The sequence below is a fragment of the Malurus melanocephalus genome, unplaced genomic scaffold (genome assembly GCF_030028575.1).
Source record: "Malurus melanocephalus ecotype Western Australia unplaced genomic scaffold, MMel_1.1 scaffold_46, whole genome shotgun sequence".
Classification (NCBI taxonomy): domain Eukaryota; kingdom Metazoa; phylum Chordata; class Aves; order Passeriformes; family Maluridae; genus Malurus; species Malurus melanocephalus.
In genome coordinates this window covers 2,099,251-2,120,936 of record NW_026623278.1, presented here as the reverse complement: position 1 = coordinate 2,120,936, position 21,686 = coordinate 2,099,251, and the positions used below count along the sequence as shown (strand labels likewise).

Here is a 21,686-nt window from a genome sequence, read left to right as displayed (position 1 = left end):
CAGACTAAGGGCATATCTTTTAACCAGATCCTTCTGTGTTTTTTTTCCATCCTCACTGTTGTCATTATGGGACTGCAAGTAACTAAGACCTGAAGAAAAGGGCACCTGATACAGTGCTCTCCCTCTCCTAACTGTTGTGTAGTCAATCTTAGGAGCTCCTAGGAGCTCACACCCAGCACCAGCAGCAGCAGGACCAATCCACATCTTCCCCAACAGCAGGTGCATTATTTCCTGGAGCTATTTACACATAACAGCTCTCATGTAGACTGTCCCTCTSCAGCGTGATACCGCTATCTGAAACGATACAAAGCATCTGAAGAAGGGGAGAATGTCCTTGGTGCAGTCARTAACAGAGAGGAATGGACACCAGGACATGAATAAACAGGGCTGGTTTTGTCTAAACTCAGGTATTGTCAGCCACTGAAGAAGTGTGATAAAACCTCAAAAATGAAGCAGGAAGGTAAACAGTACCTTCCCTTTGAGGGTAAGCAAATTTCATGGACAATCTCCAGAATAAAATGGTGCAGRGAAAGGGGAGTCCAGGATGTGGGTGATGGGGACAATGTGCTGTCTGAAATTAGATGGGAAACATGAGTGTGGCACATATTTTTCCAGGCACGCTTACACCAAAGTTCACATGATACTCACAAATCAGCCATCCTTCCCCTTGCACCCTGCTTAATCTTGTTTATGCTCACCATCTTTTCCACTTTTTTCAGCATTACTACTAAAAACAAAAAGAAAAAAAATTCAGTTTCTTGGCTGCTCATAAACTGTTCTACAACCTTTCTGTAGAGAAGAAACAGAAGGGGGRAGGGACGAGCAAATGTGGCATGGGCTCTGTGACTGTGGTTTTTGTTTCCATAAACCTTAGAGCACAAGAATGCATGAGATATTTACACAAATCTTTCCACAATTCCTGTGGCCTTTGGTAGCATTGCATTTGCATGACTTCACCGCTGTGGCTGGTTTGTGCTTTCTCAGCAGCATTGCCTGCAACAGGGAGAAATCCTGCTATTCCCAGTAGCTCTCTGTCTCCCACCCTCAGATACAGTCACACCAGTGCATGTTTCATACAAGTTGTGTTAATGCAGGAGTTCCTGTCCTGCTTGCTGTCCAGTTTCCCAGGGATGGTACAGGAAGTTTCCCAATTCATCTCATAAATGCAAGAAGAGAAAAATGTTATACTTGAAGGAAATACTAGCCATTTAGATCTTGAGGGAATATCAAGGGATATGACAGGGAAAGGGATGCTTCTGAAAGGTTACTGAAGTCGGGCAAACACATAAGGAAAAGTGCAAAACAAAGATTTTGCATCAAGAACTCACCATGTACTTGCCTGCCCTCCTGCTATCACAGGATGGTGGGAAGTTGAGTGAATGGAGTGTCTCCAAGTGAATAGGCTACTGCATAAGAACTTGGCTACTGGGGCTCCATCTTTTGCTGCCGTCACTGGGGACTTCCAGCAATCAGTCTGGTCAGTCTGTACCTCATTTTTTCAATCTAATGAAAGGATGTTGCTCAACCTTTGCAAAATGCTTTGAGTCAGTGCACAGAAAGTGCTGTGTTAGGACCAAGGAATCTTTTCACTAAATGGGAGTATCAGGTCACTCAACACACAGTTGAGGAAACAAAGCCACGATGTCTTACAAGGCAAGGTGGACCTGTCCCTTCTCACTGCTGCAGCTGTGGCAGCCCTGGCTTCTGCAGCATTAGGAGAAGTCTTTAAAAGAGAGATTGCAGCCTGGATGCTTGTCATGTATGATTTGAGGAGGGAGACTAGTGAAGGAGAGCACGTGCCCCAGTGTCTAACTCTCAGCTCTGTCGCTGTGCACTTTGCAGARCAGGTAGAAATTGCTTTAAATTGCATTCAAAGCTGTGCCACATCACTCTTCCCATCCCCGCTGGCTGAGCCTGAGGGAGATCCAGCCCAGAAGCAGAAGTAACAGCAGATTCATTTGCAGAAGTTTAACACTTGATACCAGAACCAGTGTGCAATGACATAAGGCAGAAGCGTAACCACAGACGGCTCGTAAAAATTCAGCTTTGTCCCTCGCAAGTGAATCCATAATTAAAATTGCAACCCTAGTCTRCTGCATTTATCCAGCAGAAGGACTCACCCCCACGACCACTTGAGTCAGCAGGTTTCTCTATTTGCAGTATTCCTTTACTTTTACTTTCCTTCATTATTAATAAAACAATTTTAAACTCTTTAATGTCAGCCAAATGTTGTTTCAAATTACATTTTCCAGGGGAWAAAAAAATAAGATAGTTGAGTGTTCAGGGGGGGAACACTTAGTTATGTTACAGTTCAGCCTGAGAGACTCTGGTGACTCCTAGAAAGTGTTGAAATTACAGGTTCATGACGTACACAGTGTTGAAACACCATGTTTCTGCAACACTTGGTCCAACACGAACTTGCAATTTCAACACTTCCTAGGTCTTTTGTAAAACCCCGTAACTGACCAGAACAAATGTAAATTCCCAAAAAGTCTAAAGCAATGTGCTGCAAAATAGACAGACTGGAAAACCCATTTAATTTCCAGTGCTGCTACCCTTACACAGGATAATAATTCTCAAAGTATGTTTAATTTGTAAAAAACCTGTCATCCAGGATTAGCTACTCTCACAGCAAAATAGTGGTCTCAAGGCACAACTGGTCTGATCTGAAATGGTAATATCTGTATTCCTCCAACTTGTTAACTTCTCCCTTGGTGTCACAAAAAATCCATCAGGAAAGTACCTGCCTTAGCTTCAGCAAAGGATATTCACCAGCGACCTCCAAAATGTGCTGTCCTGGAGCTTAGCAGAGACCGTAATAACAAAATGTTAAACACAGGGGTAAAACCTTCTCGACCAAAGGGAATCTGCAATTTCAAAACACAGCAAAATTTGATATTTAAAAATACACTATGGCACTATTTCAAAATACCATTTTTTAAACAAGCAGGAGGTAGGAGAGCAGGCAGAATCAGGGCTCACACGGTGCTTGTTTGGAAGATGAGAAAAGCACGAGGATTTGCCCTCGACAGGTTACACTTAGCTCATTCGATTTCATTAAAAAAAGAAGAATTGTCACTCAGGGGAAACACTGAGAAACAGCTTYATGCCCCAGCTCAGAAAAGGAGACTGCTGCACCTGAAGCCATCACAGCAGCCACCTGGAGCGCTCAGCAGGATGGGGACACCCGGGTTCCTGCTCCTGTAAACAGACAGGGGACCCTCCATGTGTGTCACCACTTGGACATGGGAAAGAGGTCAAGTGAAATAAACCCTCAGGCTGGAAGTCTGCACAAAAGCCAGGTCCCATGTGGAGGCCAAGTGGGACTGGATGTGACATGTGCCTGCTGGAGGAGTCCCAGCACCAGCACACACCCTCTTGTGCGCTTCCACACAGCACCCTCCAATCGTGAAAATGGAATGGRAGTTTAACAATACATTTCTTTTTGCTCATCTGGCTGTGTTTTCAATATTCAGTGATAATTTTAGTACYCAGGCACTTGGAAAAGGTTAACACAGAATAAATATGCTGTGTATATTGGGCTGTAAATACAGAGTCCCTTACATACCAGGTTGGGTCTTTCTGCATCAATCAAAGCTGGAATGACAACAGAAACAGCAGTTTTGATGTTATACGCAGCTAAAGTTCTCATTTATTTTTAGAGAACATAATTTCTTAAGATAGCAAAGAGCTTTCTTGGAAAATCATGATAAATGATTACAACAGTCTTTCGTCTCCACAACTTCTTACAGAAGCTGCTTTTTTTTGGACCATTGCAGTGTGCTGCATACTAGGAAGAAGGTACTTACAACAGGATTTATTTGTAGCTGTGAGCCAAAATACATATTGCCTTAGACGAGAGTCAGTATTATCACAAAGAACCATGCCGGCTGGGGTTTAATGAAATTGGACCTGGGTGTCAGATTTTAGCTTGGTGAAGTTAGCAGCTGGGATGAATTGGACCAGAAATGTGCTGTGTAACAGGATTTTGCTGGAATTCTTGTGAAAAAGAAGGGGGAAAAAAAGGAAACAAAAAAAAAGAATGTGGAAATGTCATGCAAACAGTTGACAGTGTAGCTGCAACACCAAACATTGAATAAATAAATTCCATACGTAACACAGGCACAGAAAAACTTTGCAGGAAAGTGCCTCAGAGCTGCATAGCCTCACGTCTATAAATCTCCATTAAATCAGTTTGAGTGGGGCGAGTGTTAGAGACAGAACTGCCAGAAATAGCTCTTTTCCTGCAAGATGTAGAAAAGATTACAGCTGAGATTGAGACGGTGGGGTGGGGAGGGAAAGCAGGGCAGGGGTGGGGGAGAAAAGAGGCAAATGAGTTGAGCTGGAGGAGGCGGGGGAGCTGTGAAAGGCATCTCATAAAAGTCCCATTTGTTGGAAGGCTGCAGGAAGTGGAGGCAGCTTTGGCACACGTGTCCATGGTGCTAAATTAACTGTTAACACAAATAATCAAAGTGCAAGGCCCATCAAGCCGCTGGCGCCAGCGAAATGAGGGAGCGGCCAGGTCAGCGCTGCCTCTGGAGTGAGCCGGCGAGCAGGTGGAGAACAACCAGGGACCCGACAGGATGGAAGTGCTTACAGAACACACTGACCCACTGACAGAGGAAAACATGGCTGCACTCCTGCTTTCCAGCTATTGTGTGCACCGCGTCCTCTTTGTGTATTTTTATTTTGTATCTATTTATTATATTTTATGTCATTTTTCCCCCCTCTTTTATTTTTTTTTTTTTTTTTTTTTAAAAAAAAAAAAGTCTTTCACAGCGCTGGAGTGCTTGGACATCCCACTGAGTTCAGCCTTTATTTGGCAGCATTGATGGAGGAACAGCTGTACAGGACAAAGGAAGAGTTCAGGCACAAAAGCACTGATTGCCCTCCAGCACTACCCTTCAGAAGGAAAAAATGCTCTTTAGAAAGAGATGCTGAAAAACAGTGTGGGCAGGGCTATTTCACCTGGTTTGCTCTCTCTCACTGTCAGTGCGTGCACAAACTTATTCTGCACTGCAAGTGTGATGCAGATACTTCAGGAGGTGTCATGGCATTGCAACCACCCCAGCAGTGAAGCACACAACCCACTGCAGTCCATGCTTCTCTGTGCAGAACAGAGAGGGACAATGTGGTGGTACTTTCTCCCTCTGGGTAGGATTAGACTTGTAAGCAAGCAGAACTTCTCCTACAATCAAATCTGGACATGCTGTGGTACACTGAAAGTCTCAAAGGATCTCACTGTTTTGTGCAGTGAAAACACAAATTGTTCCAACTATCGCCCAGCTCCATTCTCAGAGAAATGCTCTCTGAAAAGGATGCCTGGGGAGCAGCTTCCAMCACACCGAAACAGCAGGAATCCTATGCTGAATTCATTGGCTACTTCATTCAGCTTCCCGACACAAGACAGCTGTAAACCCGCTTTAACTGCCCAGTAAAGCCTGGTTTACAATTACTTTGCATGACCAAAGCAATCATAGCTCGAAAAGAATCAGACCCTGGAATTACCAGGATCTTYCGCCTCCTTGCCCAGGTACAATACACACACAGCCACACACTAATGAATTACATGTGCAACACATACATGTGTCATGTATGTACATATTTACATCACACCCTTCAGTTTGGTGTGACTTTTGTTGGATATACATCTATTTTTTATAGATACAGTTGTGGGCACTTATATTTACCAAAAAAAAAAAAAAAAAAAAAAAAAAAAAACCCAAAAACAAACACACACAGTAATAAGGTGTTACAAACAGAAAATATGGATCATTACTTAGCATTACATTTGCTCCAGAAAACAAAACTTAGAAATGAACACTCATGCTGAATCAAATTACTTGTAATTACAGATAACCTATAATAAACAATGTTATAAGAAAGATATCATTTTATAGAATCATAGAATGGTTTGAGTTGCAAAAGACCTTAAAGATAATTTCCTTCCAATCCCATCACCATGGGCAAAACACCTCCCACTAGACTAGGCTGTTCAAAGCCCCCTCCAACCTGGCCTTGAACAATCCCAGAGATGAGGCGGCCACATCTTCTCTGGGCAGAGCTGGAACTTCACCCTCACAGTGAAGAAYTTTTTCTTAGCATCCAATCAAAACTGATCCTCTTTCAGCTTAAAGCCATTCTCCCTTGTTCTATCACTCATAAAAAGTCCCTCTCCAGCTTACCTGCGAGGTTCCTTAGGTACTGAAAGACTGCAAAAAGGTCTCCCAGGAGCCTTCTCCAGGCCGATCAGTCCCAATTCTTTCAGCCTTTACTTATAGGAAAGGTGCTCCAGCCCTCTGATCATMTTCATGGCCATCTTCCTCTGGACTCACTCCAACAGATTCATGTTGTTTCAGTGAGGATACGCATCTTCTGTGCATCTAAACCTTAATTATGTCTTTAATTCATACCTGAAAGCATAGAATTACCAYGTATCTTTTAAAAAATCTCATTAATTTTGTCTCAGCCAAGAGAGAGGAAAATGACCAATAAAAATATGGAGAAGGTGGGTGTATAATAATTGTATCGTAGGGGATAGTCACTGCTTTTAGTGAAGAATTTGCTAACAACTAAAATTTAAAAAAAAAATCATCATTACGTGTGGCAGAAGTATTTGCACTTCTCATAGAAACAATGTTTTAATGAGATTTAAATCTAAAAAAATTATATGTAATCTTCCCTATATTCCATAGGGCCACCTTGACATCTGTCAGATGGGAACTCTCTAGGAAATCCACAGATGTATCACAGTTCTAAAAGTAATTTACACCAGCACCTTTAATACAGGAGATCATCCTTAGTTAATGTTGTAAACTGATCCATGGCCAGCTGCATGATCTGCATGGAGACACTGAGGAACATTAGCACCAGACATCTGATGTGATCCAAGGAGCASGTATAAAGATAATTTGCTCATAAGTCAGATTTGCGCAGACTTTTACAGGACAGGAAAATGTAAGTTCTCTCAGGAGAAGAACTGGTTAGAGATGCAGAGACAGAAAAACAGACATAGAAASAAACAAAGCAAGAAGAAATAATACTGTAATAATAATAAGCCAAAATTACTTATTATTACCCTCTGCCCCCTTTCTGATAAGGGTTAAACTAACTTCACTGAAGTCTTCCATGTATAAAAGTCACCTCGACAGAAACAGAAGTTTTCTACAAGGGGAATGGACCAAGTTCCCAAAAAACTGAGTGCTGTGAATTACAGAGGTTAGGCGGCCTCTGTTGCAAGTGGTTTATCAGAATACCTCTATGGACACACTCTGGGACTCTTTAAAGATCCCATTGTATATGAGTGGGTGGGTTGGCAGTTGGGTGGGTGAAATTTGTCATGGCAGATGGCAAGTGCTATCACAGCTACCAAATTAATGGAAAAGTTACAATTGCTCTAAAAACTGGAAGGCAAGTTCTTCCTGAGTAGGCAGGAAAAGGGTAATTGAAAATTTTAAAGACTAGAGAATCTCTGTTAATTGAATAAGAAATTAAAAGAAAAGCCCATTAAACAAAATGTGCATGCTTAAGAGGCCCTTTTCTGACCCTAAGCCAAAATAGAGATAGAATGTCATTGTTACAGTCTGATAAAAACTATTGGAGATATGAAGAAACCAAGTCAGAAAAACAAAGTTCCAGACATATAAAGATGAGATCGCTCCAAACACATCAAGACTGAGTAAGAGCTAACTTGGCTCCTGTCCCACAACTCATAAATCCAGTTAAAATTTGGTTTTGGCATTTTCAGGGTGTATTACAGACAGTGCTAGTTGGATGGTTATCCCTTTTCCAATACACCCGTTTGTAAAGAGACCACAGCCTTATTCCCCAAGGTCGAATGTTGGGGTAGCGCTCTCCACTTGTCTCACTTCTGTGTCTCCTGCTGCTTGTGTGACCTGCTGAAGCATGGGACTGCTTCACTTTGGTCCAAGTCCTCTTCCAAAAAATGCTCTGACATGAGAAGACCAGTCCAACAAGAATTTGGGCCAAAACCCTGTGAGAAGAGATGGGCACGGAGGCAAGTAGATTTCCTGTTAAGTGATATGACGTATATTCCTTTGATCCTGCTGCTGATTTACACCAGTGTGGAATAAGAATGACACTCCCTGCCCTCCTTTAATGTTTATATTTCTAAATTGTTTGTCATTTCAACTGTCAGGAAGGAATTCCTCCTCCCCACTGCTCAAAGCAAAGACAACAAGAACTAGGCCCTCACTTCTGTGTGAGAGAAGGGGAACAAAAATTCTTGCTTCTCTTTACAAGGACCTTAGACAAAATAACTCAGGAGATTGCTGTAGATCCAGACTGGGAAGAAAACAAATCAATCCTTAACACATAGGAAAGAATGTCTTGTAGTCTGAAAGAATAAAGCTTAGATAAAAGGGGAAAGTGAGCCTGGGCCCATTTGAAAACCTTAGCCTAAGATTCAGAGGGTTTTTAAAAACTATTATCTAAACATCAGGAACCCTCCACCAACATCTGCACAGGAAAATAATAGAAATTATCATTAAATCACTTCTTCTGTTCTTAATATGACTCAAAATATCCGGAATAGGAAGTATTGATGCAGAAAGACATCCAAAACTATAACAAACAAGGAAGAAAGAAGCAGTAAGAGTTTCCCAGACACAAAAAAATGAGTGTGAAGGTACAAAGTATTCTGTGCAAAAGTACGTTCAMTGTCAATTTTAATAATTTCTGTGTACCTTTTGCAAGATCAGCTCTAAATTCTTAAGAACCCAGAGCTGTAACTGGAGAGCACGCAGTGTAATGTGGCCAGTTCATTYGGGAACGATCTGTGATTTGGCCCTTATCTTCTACACCAGTAATGAATACCTAGTCTGTGCCAGAAGAGTGCCACAAGTCCATGTGATACCAACACTGTCTAATGTCCATCCCCTGTGGAAGCTCCTAGGTCACTGGCACCCCAGTTCCTCCAATACACCATCCAAAGCAAGGAGATTCCCAGATTTAGTTCCAAGCAAATTTTTGCCAGCACATCAGCATTGGAAAAGCAGAGCAGCCAGAACCTTTAGCTGATAAGAGAGAAGCAAAAGCCAAAGTGAGATGGCTGCTCAAAAGGCAGCTCCTGTCCCAAAACAGAGAGAGATGGATACACCACACAGTACACTCACTTGGGTTCTTATTTCCCCAGGTCCTGCCAGACTGTGAATTGCATTTCCCAGCAAAGGCTTGAAAACTGTTTGCATTTGACTCACAGGAAAACACAGCAGAATGGATTTGATGAAGAAAGCTTTCCCCTTTCTGAAATGGGTTGACAAGGGCAGGCTACAACTTTCAAAAAATTACTGTTTCCAGCTCAGCCCCATATCAGTACACATGTGAATAGTGAACTTGATTTAACTTTGACTTCTTGTACCTTCAGCAGGATTCCAAATGAAAAATGATCACCGAGAATGGTCACCAAGACTCTGTTTTCTAGAGTTGAGTAACTCTGGCTGTTCCTCTGGGAATTTCAGAAAGGCTGACTGCAAACCACCTTTTTTTTTTTTTTTTTAAATTTCTGTCTTCAGAACTGGCAATTTTCTAACTACTGACAGGCAAATCCAAGAACTGCCTGTTTCATAACCTAGGTGTCCACCTACACTAACCTAATGTGGTTTGCTGTCTTTGGTTTCCAGGCTACATGTGATCTTAGACTAACACAATAGGCAGTACTYAATATTGCCCAAGTGGCCTTAAATAATCCTTTCATTTTCAGTTGCCATTAATCCATGAAAGAAAAGAAGAGACTGCCTGAACTAGCACTTTCTCAGTTTGTTCTATCATGAACTGGTTTTCCTCAATGGAATTGTACACAAGCAGTAAAGATAACTATGCCAGGAGACAAGGGGGGGAAAAGAAACAGGCTTTTTTCTCCTGAGGGCTTTTCCTCTTTCCTCATCATTTTCTGCATGATATAGCTCCYCTTTTCATTGCCCAGCAGGGAATCCCAGAGGCCAGAGGCAAATTTTCCCTCTGGTCTTGGAGCATTCATGATGGATTCTTGTTTTAAGAAGAGGTTATTAGTTGTTTGCTCTTGAGTATTATATCATCACCATTACAGCAAAGCTGGTCTCATTCTAAATTTCGTTTATTCTTTGGCACTCACAAGAYATCTTGGGTTACACAGCTAACATCTCTTTAAGTGCCAAAGTCAATGAAACCCTTTCCATTGGCTCCAATGGTGGCAGATGAAAAGTTGCAAAGGTGCTGAAAAAATGATCTCTTTGGGGCTTAATTCTGTTTCCACTGGTAAAATTCCCTCTGAGTTTTGACAGGAGTTACTTTTAGTCCACTGATTTAAAMAGCTTTTTAGAAATCATGAAACTACTCAGCTATCATATAAACTTCTTGATAAGGAATGTTCATATACCTTGAAGTCTGTTTACGTTGTACCTTGTTAATTGAAGCTATCATTTAAAAATGTCTTGGCTACTGTTTACATTTTCACTATTATACCATAGTTCATACAAGTTTCTGTAGAAATAGCTAAAGATGCAATATTTAGAAGTGATCTCCAGTTGGGAACAGTRTCTAGTTCAATTTTTTAAATTGTTTGTGTCTCCACATTCTTCATAATTAATGGAACATTGTGAATTCTGATCAGAAATTTAATCAGTGAGGGCTTGCCCCATTTTTATCTGTTTCAGAGTTTGGGGAAGTATAACCAAGTCTCCTCTAAKCACTTAACTTCCCAAAGCTCATACAGCAAGCAGAATATTCCTTTGATGCTTCTCCAGCTTTGTAATAACATTGATGTGCAGAAAAAGATCCATTATTCAAAAAGACACTGTAGTAGCCATATGCATGGATTAAATATCATTTTCCTTTTCTCAGTAAGTTTTTGCTTAATAAATTACGACATTTAATCACACACACAGAAAATCAATCTTCCATATACATAGAGTCTGGATAGGAGGAGCTTTCCTCTCTGTTTTCTTTTTTTGTTGTTGTGTCTAAAGGATTACTCTCCCCATCCCAAAATAGTTTGTGTTATCTTGTACTAACTTCAACAAGTTCAAGAAACTACAACCAGAAAACGCTCCATGTTCAAAGAAGAAAAAAGACACCTTTTATCTTATCGGTTCCACACATACTTTTAATTCTGACATCATTGCTGGCTAAACCTTCCTAGCTGCCAGAGAACTAGCAAGTTCACTACTGTAATGAGCTTCAAAAAGTAAGTTACCAAATCTCTGCTTACAGATGTCAGTATCGAAGAGTTTGAAAATCCAGAGTGTTACCTGACATTTCTCAGAACACCAGCTTTAACATTTCCACTCTCCATTGCTTTGTCATCTCTAGAAGCTCTTGAAACTGAGTGTAAGAACTCCTATTCAAACAATCAGGTTTAACTTGTAAAGAGTTTCAGACCCAAACATTTCGACCAACCTATCTGATTTCAAATTGTTTCAAAATTGCTCTGCATACCTGATAAAATTTACCTCCCTTCAGTTCTGGTCCCACCACCACTCTCTGGGACTGGAGATCACATTCCAATGCTTTAATTCATAGTTTACAAAAGAAGAGAAATTAAAGCTTTATACAAATATTTCATCAGCTATTTTAAGGTCTTCTATACATCTCTAGGTTGGCCACTTGAGGCAAGGATGATCTRGCTATGCCAATTACTTTGACAGATTGTCTACATTTATTAACCACCTAATTTTTGCAGGGAATGCCAAGTATTGATAGCTGATACTTGGGGAATAAGGTTCCACAGAGAAGGGGTTCACAACACCTTTGAATTTTCTTTTCAAGGTTAATAGGATGAGGTCATTAAGGGAAATCTGTGTCCCACTATGCATAACAGAGCAATCCCATCTRCTTTCTCTGCTTTTGCACAGTATCCCTGTTCTGACACAGGTAATGCACACTACAGGAGCCACCAGCCAAATATGCCTTGTGTGTTTACATCCCAGAGGATGTTTGGACGAAATTTTAAAATGTGAGCACCTGCCATTACACACAGCAACAAAAAAAAAAAAAAGTAATCAGCTTTTGAACACCCACTGAAGTGTTGGGATCATCAGAAATGCAAGTAATCACAAGGCTACTTCTTACACTTCTCCTTGGGGTGTGAGACAATCCCGTGCTCTCTTCTACCAAGTGCTAAGACAAAGCAGAAACACTGGCACAAAGTCCTGCAAAACAGAATTAACAGCAGCCTCCAGGGCAATTGGGATGGCACCAGAGCAGAACAGCAGGTGTTCGGCTTTTCTTCTACCACCCCACCACAAAAGCTCAATTTCTGTCTTTATTAAGTCTCATTTTTTCTGAGTCAGTCATGCTTTGTCTTGACTTTGTGTTTGTTTGTTTTGAGGAAGAGCAAGGCAACAGCCTAGTCCGGGCTTCAAATACTGCTGTTATATGCCACAAGTGGGAAGGATCTGGTTAGTCRGTTGGAGAGGGAGCCGCCTGGGAGGAGGGGAGGCAAGAGGGAATACAGACAGGAGGAGCAGCAGGATGGTTGCTTCTGGGCCCCTCGAGGCTATTACACAAGCTCCTCTGCTCTCTCTAAGCACCATGACATTCTCTGGGTATTAAATAGGGTTGTTTTGTTTTCTTCGAGCTAGGACGATTCTTGCCACGTATTTGATATTAGGATTTCTCTCTAGTGGTTTGCAAGTATTTGATCCCCTAGGGTTTGTGATGCTGGATCCACTAATGATTCACACAATGGCATTAATGTCATTCATGGATGAAACCACATTTCCTTACCCTACAGGGTGAGAGCAAGATGGGAAGACTGTGGCTAACATTAGGAAGGGACTGGGTGGGAAAGAAAAATTGAAGTATTCAGGTCAAAAGACAGTGGGTGGCTAAGTAAAAATCCATGATTTCTGATCATTCTGGAGGTGGGGTGAACAATAGAGATTTCACCCCCGAATGCCTGAGGACCCAGCATTAAAAAAAAAAAAAAAAGTAGACAATAAATGACCCCCCAAGTGAGCAATTTAAAACCATTCTCTTTGAAAACAGTTCTTGAAAACGAGTTGGCAGAACAGTGAGATCTCCCCACAGCAATGCATCATGAGATCACGTACAAGGAAACAGCAGAAGTATCAAAGCATGCTTTACTCAAGATGCCCTTAGTTGCTCTGCTCTCTTAAGCTGGGCAGCCCAGACTAGTGCCTAGCAGCAGAGGCTGCATGAGGAGCTGCGTAAACACTGCCAGCTAAATGGTGGCCTAAATCCTTCTTGCCTTTGAGTGGGAAATGGAGCTCTTAATTTTTAATGATTTAAAATAGTCACAGCAGACTGAAAGTAGGAAGTTACATTTATTGCTAATGTGCATGAATAATTCGAAAGGAACATTTCACACACTCCTTTCCAGTGGAGCTTCTACCAATAAATGGCATGAGGAAGGTGAGAAATAACACAGGAATGTAGGAAACAACAACTTCCAGCAGGACTGAGGGACTGAGCCAGTCAATTGAGGCTGGCATGCCAAATCACCTTCACCCAAAACACAAAAAGAAAGTTTAAACAAAAGCAGAAGGCAAAAAGAAAAGGGACCCTGAGTAAGAAGTCGGGATTATCTGCCTGTGGACAGATGCCGAGAGTACCAAGGGGATCAGCTCGGAAAAACATGGCAGAGAAATTTCCAACAGAAAGGCCCATTCCAAGGTTGGGACACAACTAGGTGACTCAGAGCCTTCCCAGCTCCAGGGTGGAAGAAAGAGGAAAGATTTCCAGGTCCTCACAAGAAGAGAACCAACACTTGGATCAGATACCAGCCTAATGACCAAGGTGCAGTTTTCATAATCTCAAAAGGTCCAGACTAAGAAAATATACATTGTTCACTAGTTAACAAAACACAATAACTGTCAGAAAATGGGTTTGCATCTTGATTTGTGGATATAATTTATACTCAGGAGAGTCTCAGCTCTTGCTTCAGTTTTSTTGGTGCCAATCCTACCATTTAAGGATTTGATCTCGGAGACAGCTACTCCTCCAAGCCACGCCACTGACGTCATTTCCCAGTGAAGTCCCCTTACACCCACAAATCAGGTGCTGAAATCCCTTTGTGGGATAGTAAAAATGCTGGCACAACCAGCTGCCAATGTAAAATTATTTCTGAAAATGAGAGGGACAGGTCAAAGCCCCTTTAAAAAAACAAGTCTTGGTGGCTATGTAGAAAAGGATTATATTTTGCTTAGCTAGTGCGTGGGTGTGGAGAACAAGGGACAGAGACAGTGTTCCTCGGTACACCCTCCCGCAGCCTCTTGCGAGGCAAAATATATAGGCAACGTTTCAACCTCAAATCCACAAACAGATCAGGATACACTGGAGGAGAGAGGGGCAGATTTCTTGTTTTTTAATAAAAGGTAGGATTAGGAAAAGAYGTAGGTGGGGAAGGTGTAAAACAAGCAGGCAGGCAGTCCTTACTCAGCTTCCCTCTTACATTCATTGTGCTGAGAAGTGGACAAGCTTTAGGAAGAAATAAGACACATGGCTGTGGGTAAAGGGGGGGAGGAATTAGAAACTGTAATTCAATCTAATATTTGAGGCTTGGCAAATGCACCTATGGGATTTCATGAAAACCCCCGAATCTTTTTCATTTCGGAGCAATTAACCAGATCCCAGCATCGCTGGCTCCAGTGAGCCGCTTAGCTCTCTGTTTTATTACCCATTTCCTTTCCCCCTCGCCAGCACTAGCTCCCATCCTCGCACTTGGGAAAAAAAAAAAGAAAGGAGGGGGGGTGGGTAARAACCCCACACACTGTTACAATGCCACAAAGGGGCCACCACAAACAAGTGCCAGCCAGTGCATTTCAGAGCAAACACAGAACACACATAAATGAGGCTCACATTTGGATTAAAACGCTGTTGTGTTCAAGCATTTATGTGTGGCATAATTAAAAACATCCAGCTGTAATTTAATAGTTCCCACCAAGCACAGACATAAAGTCTAGCAATTTTTTCCCTCTGCATATTTAACCCTTAGAGACAGAAGGAAGAGGAGGCAGGGGGCAGGGGGAGGGAGCAGGAAGCTGAGGAGAGACAGAGGTCTTTTGAACATATTTTTTTCCCCTTTCCTTTGTGTTACTCTAGTTTTCTTTGTACCTCCTCCGATCTTTTGCTTCTACAAAGAGAAAGCAACTATCTTCTTGATGTCGTAGAAACAGGAATCACATTCAGAGAGCATTTCTGTAATTCAACAGCAGTACGGCKGGGTACAGGATCCTCAGTTTCCAGAGGATAACATCTGTAGCTGGATGCACTGATTCACAGTTTGTGAATATGCCAGATTTTTCAGGCTTAAAAATCAACTACTAAAAAGACGGATTTCACCACCATTACTCACCCTGAGTACAGTCTTTCTATTCAGAGCGCCCCTTCTAAATCAAAGGCAGCAGTGACAGGACTAAGCACARCATTAGGACAGGAAGGGTAAGCCAGCATTTGCAGCTCTAGCTAAGCATCTGGGACAGCAGGGCAGGCTCAATCCCTGCTCTGCCACGTCGCTCATTTTCAGAAACACATCTCTAGGGGCATTTTTTAAAATGTTCAGCTACCTGAGTAAGGGCCCACCTGTACCACTGGAAATTTGAATGTTTTAAAGTTTTTCACTTCACCCCATGTCAAGTCCCTATAGGCAGACTTGGGAAGATAACATTTTCCTCCATCCAAAAGTATGTTACAAAGARAGATGTATTCAAGACTGGGATGTGCTGAAATCCCACAGCAAGGAAGAAAGCTAATAAAGAATAGAAAATCTGCTTGGCCCTCTGTTTCTAAATGCTTTCAGGCAACTGTCCATTGCATTGACTCAGCTGAACAGCAGGACTTGACTACAGCAAGAAACACAAAATTCCGCCCTTATTCTGGAAGAGTGAAAATTGAAGTAAATGCTCTGCATAAATTCACAGYCACGGCCAACTGTGTCCCAATTTTCCAACAGCTGTGTATATAACAATTAGCCTAGGATCTCAAATCTATCAGTCTCCAGAGACAGAAGACTACCTTTGCATATAAAAAAAAACCTATGGGATTTCTATTTCTTGCTGTTCAGCTCTACCCTTTAAACATGTTCCTTCCCTAGAGAAGATATGTGCAAAAACACAGAGAGAGGAAATGGAAAGGACTTCCAGAGAARTACTGTAAAAGAAGCCTCTTCTGCCCATATAATTTTGAATTTTAAGATCATTCATACCTCTCTTCAGCCTTTTTCTGTCACACCCAGGTCAGTATCTACTGGCATGAAAACCTGCAGAAAGCGTATGTCATTCTTGCCATCCTGAGGAATAAGGGAAAGCATCCAACCTATCCACACGGGATTATGAAAGCCAGCCATGCTGTGAACTTTTCCCAGTTCAGTCAGAAACATGATCTTGACAAGYTTCATACCTAGCTGCAAATAAGTAATCAAGAAGCCTGGTGATACTTACAGAATGGTTCATAATCAGCATATAGAGAAAAGATCTGTTAAACACCGCTTTTTAAAATATGTAAAATAATGAATGTGGAAGAAAATATGATCAGCTCATGCATGTCTTCTTTTTACTATGTGCTTGCCAATAAAAGATAATGCATCAACTTTGTTCTGAACTATTTGCTCAGATGTATGACCAGGTGAGCAGAACCGCTATCAGTATCAGCATTGTCCTACTGTGGTGCTGCCAGCTAACCTCAKCTGTGGGGTGAAGGGGGGAACTGCCTGGTGGCTGAGCAGGTATGAAATGCAGGATCCCAGGATCATACAGCCATTCAGGCTRGAAGGGCCTCAGGAGGTACAATCAGCTGCTGTGAAATAGTGCTCAGGCATACCTGCCTTGTACACCAGAGCACCCACACTCCCAGCTCTGACCGCCCTGGACACCACTTGGCCACAGTACAGCACAGTGTGATGCAGAGACAAGGAAAAGTTCTCACTCAGATCTGGTGGCATGACAGCTCCCAGTCCTATCACATCCCTGAGAAATCCAGGATTCTTCTTAGGAGGGTCAGTTGGCCCAGCACAATGTGGCAGTGATGGAAACGCATTGCTCCTGGCTACTGAGTCATTACTGCTGTGTCGGTACTCTGTACCTGCAGTGGCCATATAGCCTTACCACTCTGCGCTTYCCCTTCCCAACTATAAAGTCTTCCAGACTGCTCTAAGAACTAAATTTAACCKTTTGACAGCCTCAAGCTCTCCAAAGAGACGACTCCTGTAGGTGCCTAAGATAGATGGATGTGTGGGAGAGGGTTAGGTAAATAAGTTCCAAATGAAATCCCACAAACTGTGGCTCAGGACTACTGAAGCATTGTTTTTGATTGCCACTTTATTACCTCCTTTATTGCCTCTCAAATAGATTGCAGAGAGCATGGCATGCCAAGAGAGAAGAATGAGCCTCCCTGTCCTAGTAAAATCGTGGGTTTCTTCCAACTAGAAATCCTAACCCTGATCTCTTTTTATATAAATAAAAGTCAGAGCAGGTCTTGCACTGTAGCAATTTCTTACAATGTCATTTTAAAAGTGCTCTGTTGCAAACTTCCCTGCAAATGAAAACAATCCGTCTTCTCAAGGCATCCTGCAGAGTGTGTGACTTTTCAGGCAAGGTGGGAGTGGGTGATGTTGAAATGAAGATGGAACAGGGTGACACAGTACACCAGGACTTCATGAGATCTGTTTTCTGCATACTGACCCCTACTAATGAGAAAAAAGCTCCGCTGTGTCTTAAACATCATGAAATCACAGACAAAAACAACTAGCTGGTGATGGCTGCCAACAGCACTTCTGTTTCTGTACCTYGACACGTAGTGAGTGCTGGGCTTCAGTAACACATGTAACAGGGACTAATGACATGGAGCACCCAAGCAGCTCAGCAGCCAAYCTGCCTGCCTCCTGCTTTTGGTGTTCTGCTATCATGACAAGTCCCAAGCACACAGCATAGGACAATAATGTTTTATGTTGCAAGATATTGCTGTCATAAAGTTTCTCAGGTAAAAACTATTTAAAGGGCACTAAAAGTGGGGAGAGTTACAGGATGAACAGTTTTCATGCTTGCCTGAGTCAGAGCTGACACCAAGGTTCCAGTCAGTCCTAGTGAAAAACAATTCATTTTGTCCTGGTTCTAGCAATATAGACAAATTGGAAAGCTGCACCATAGGTATTCTGCTTTACCTTTCACCCACCTTCGCCATTCACAATGGTTTCAATCCAGTGTATTGAACCTAGATATAGTACTATAAAGGTGCCATGAATGTTACAAATAAAATTTTAAAAAAYACACCAAACCCAGCAATCACACATCTTATGTAACTCCACATCACTGTGTTAAGAAGCATTTCTATCACACAAGCTGAACTTAAAAGACATCAGTGTCAGGGCTTCACTGTGTAACTCACCCAGTGCCCCAGAAATCTCCATCACCACCAAAACACAACCATCACTAGACTGGAAGTCAAGGACTGACTCTTGTCCCACGGTTGCAATTATGTCCCAGTTTTTACTGTGGGACATAATTACAGCCAAAAGCTCTGCAACTGCTCCTAGGAAAGAGCATCGTGGTGTCTATAATGTCGGCACAGAGCAGATGGGGACTGGGAGTTGGGCCCTGCGAGGGTGACTGAGCACATGGGTAAGGCTGTGAGCCACAATGTGAAGTGTCCTGGCATGGTGGGGACAGAATGGATGATGGTGAGTTGTGAGGGGCTGAATCCACAGAGTACGGTCCCTTGGCACTGCGATCCTGTGGGTACCACCATAATTCACACTCACTTGGAAGGGACTCTCCCTTTGCCAAACTGGTAACAGTAAAAATAGGACTCAGGATACAGGGCTTGAAAGAATAAACCATTGTTTTTCCTAAGGCCATGTTAAAAAAAAATTAAAAAATAATCCCCCTAAGTTTTTCTCCTGCACTTTGCATGCTAGTCAGAATGCACTTTCCTGGGAAATGCATTATAATAACAGGCAATGTTTAGCATCACATTTGAAGTGAGCACATCCCAGTGATTAAAATCCAGGCAACGGAAATAAACACATCAGCAGGACATGCTGCACAGTACTGAATTGGGACTTCTTTGTTTTATGACTTTCTTGAGCGTTAAATACTATGTGAGAAAAACATTGTTCAAACTTAACCATMTGTATTTCGTTTCTTTTGAGAGCATTACAATCATCAGTAAAYATCTTATGCCTAAAATCAGAAAACCTGCTTGTACTTGTGGGAGAATAATTGTGWCACTAAGAGGTGTCTTTGTAGCAATAGAATTGTTTTATTTCTTTTTAAAGTGAATTTATTAGAAATTTGTTGTTTTTAAATGGGGCTACTTMATGTTAAAATGGCACAGTCCATTACGTTAAGCTGAGAAAGAAACAATTTCGCTGTAAACAGTTTTCTACGTATCAATATCCCACTTCAAAGTGGGAGAAAAGTTTTAAATTATTGCAATTTTCAAAGCTAAAGACCCAGAAAGAAAAAAACCCCTGGAGTTCAAGGTCAGCATTTTGCTTTGACAATTTCAAAACATATCTTCAATGCAACTTCTTAAATACGTTATTAGGTTTAATTTTCAAAACAAAAAGTATTTTTAAATGAGAAAGCTATTCAGTTAGAAACTACCAAAACATTCTGACAGTTCCAGAATTTTATTTCCACAAGAGTTTTCAAGTCAAGATATTTGTGAAAGCCAACCCTTTCCCACAAACAGTCTCAAATTCTGTGAATCAGCATGTTCTGTCTCTGAAGACTTTATTACCAGCATGACACAAAGGCTCCCACCTCACAAGACCTCTTCTCCAAGAGCCTGTTACTCTCCACCCTCCTGGGAGCTGCCACTGCAGCAAGAGTCTGGGTTTGGCTTCTGCCCCTCGCTGAGAGACAACATCCTGCTGCCAGCTGTGGTTCTCAGCACAAGTCTTATGTCTCTGCTGRAGTCTGCTACGTCTCCAGCCAAATGCCAGAAGATAACTGGAAGAACATGGGGTAAGAGAAACCCTGCACCTGCAAGCATTTCGCCTTCCTACCCCTTGAGTAAAGCTTCAGATCTTTTAAAAGGTCACTTGRAAAAGATGAGCATGAAGAGGAGAAGGTGGCCACCCCACCCACTGCTGCTTGAAATCTTCACAGCCCTATATACAGAAGTACAACAGTAGCCATCAGGAAAATTTCACCTCACTGGAAAATGCAGCTCTGGCTTCCAACTCATCCTCYGGGCCACTCTGGCCAAGCCCATTGTCACAGAATGTCTGTCACCCCAGATACAACAGCTCAAGGTTCCCCAGCCTCAGCCTCAGCACAGACCTCTCAGCAGTCCAGCTTACAGCACCCCAGAGATCCTCTCATGCCCCCAGTTTCTGCTTCTCCATACCAGAGTTAGAAGCTGCTCTCATTGCTCTTGAGCTCTGCTCAWGGAAATACCAGCCCAGGCACAGGGGCTGGAAAAAACTGCCTGGATCCAGGGTMAGACTTTCTGCTCCACTCATTAGATGTACTCATTAGATGTCGAACTAGCTGGTTGGATGTGCCAGCATCATTCTGCAGTCTTAGTAGGTTAACCAGTTGAGGCTGGAAAAGGYATGCAGGAGATACAGGCAGTTCCATACCCAAATAGGATAAAAGCAAAGCTTGGTTTCTAAACTGCATGCAGAAAGACCGCCCACACAATCCTGCTCTTCCTTTCTCTAGCACTGTCAGCATCAGGGGCTTTCTGTGCCTCTTGGATGATTAAAGCCATCCAACCTTTGGCCTTGTGCCTTTTAACTCCACCCAAGGCATGCTGTAATTCCCTAGAAATGCACTGTTTGTCATGTTTTATTATTTAATTACCTCTGGCTTTATTTGATTTGATACATGTCTGTTTCTTGACTAGCTACATCTGAATTTTAAGCCCTCGAAGGCAAGATTGTGAGTACAGATGCCCTGCAAACTTTGCTGATACCAGAACTGCTGTGCTCAGCACCTGTCCTCTTCCATTTATTTGCCAGCCTTGCTCGTGCTCCCACTAGGAGAAGCACAGTGCCAGCAGCAGAGTCTACATTGCTCAAATCTCAGAATAGACCATTTCATCATATCCCATTGTACGTCCCCACACTTCCAATTATGAGCTATCCTTTACAACACCTTGATAATTCCTTAATAAACAGAACTGAGCGAAGGAAGAAAATGAGCACCTATTGGAAAAATTATCAAATAGGGAGGTATTTTTCTTCATAGATTTTTATCCCAAGAAKGACATCAGCAGATGCCAAAAAGAACTAATGAACACATGTAGGATGTTAATCAGAAAAAGAAGAGAGGAAAAAAAGAAGAAAGATGAGTGATTTGGTCATTCCCAGATCTAGGCACAAACTCTGTGCTTTCTAGAAGTATACAGTCCTTAGGATGGARGAAAAGCAAAGGACTTTGTTATAGCTTCATTTCTCAATGCTTGGCCTAGCTTAGCACATGCAGAAATCTGTGGTAGTACTAGATAGGCTGACAAGCTATCTAGGACAACGATAATYATTTCCATATCATGAAACTTGATGTCATTATTCACATGAATTCCCATGGARGTTAGCTGAACAAAAGTTTGGAGAATTTTCCCCAACAYATGAAAATACCATACGGGTATTTGCAGTAAATTGCAAAATATAATAGAAGTTGGATGCTATGCTCTAGAATCTCTCTCATTCTTACTAGCCACACTGATCTTATTCCTTTCTTTTTTTTCCCCTCTACTTTAAACATTTGCTAGAAATGTAAGTC

General features: G+C 42.0%; 1 pseudogene; it reads right to left on the bottom strand.

The window, feature by feature from the left end:
- The window catches only part of LOC130572964 (H(+)/Cl(-) exchange transporter 6-like), a 122,359-nt pseudogene that overhangs the window by 13,195 nt on the left and 87,478 nt on the right, over nucleotides 1–21,686 (bottom strand).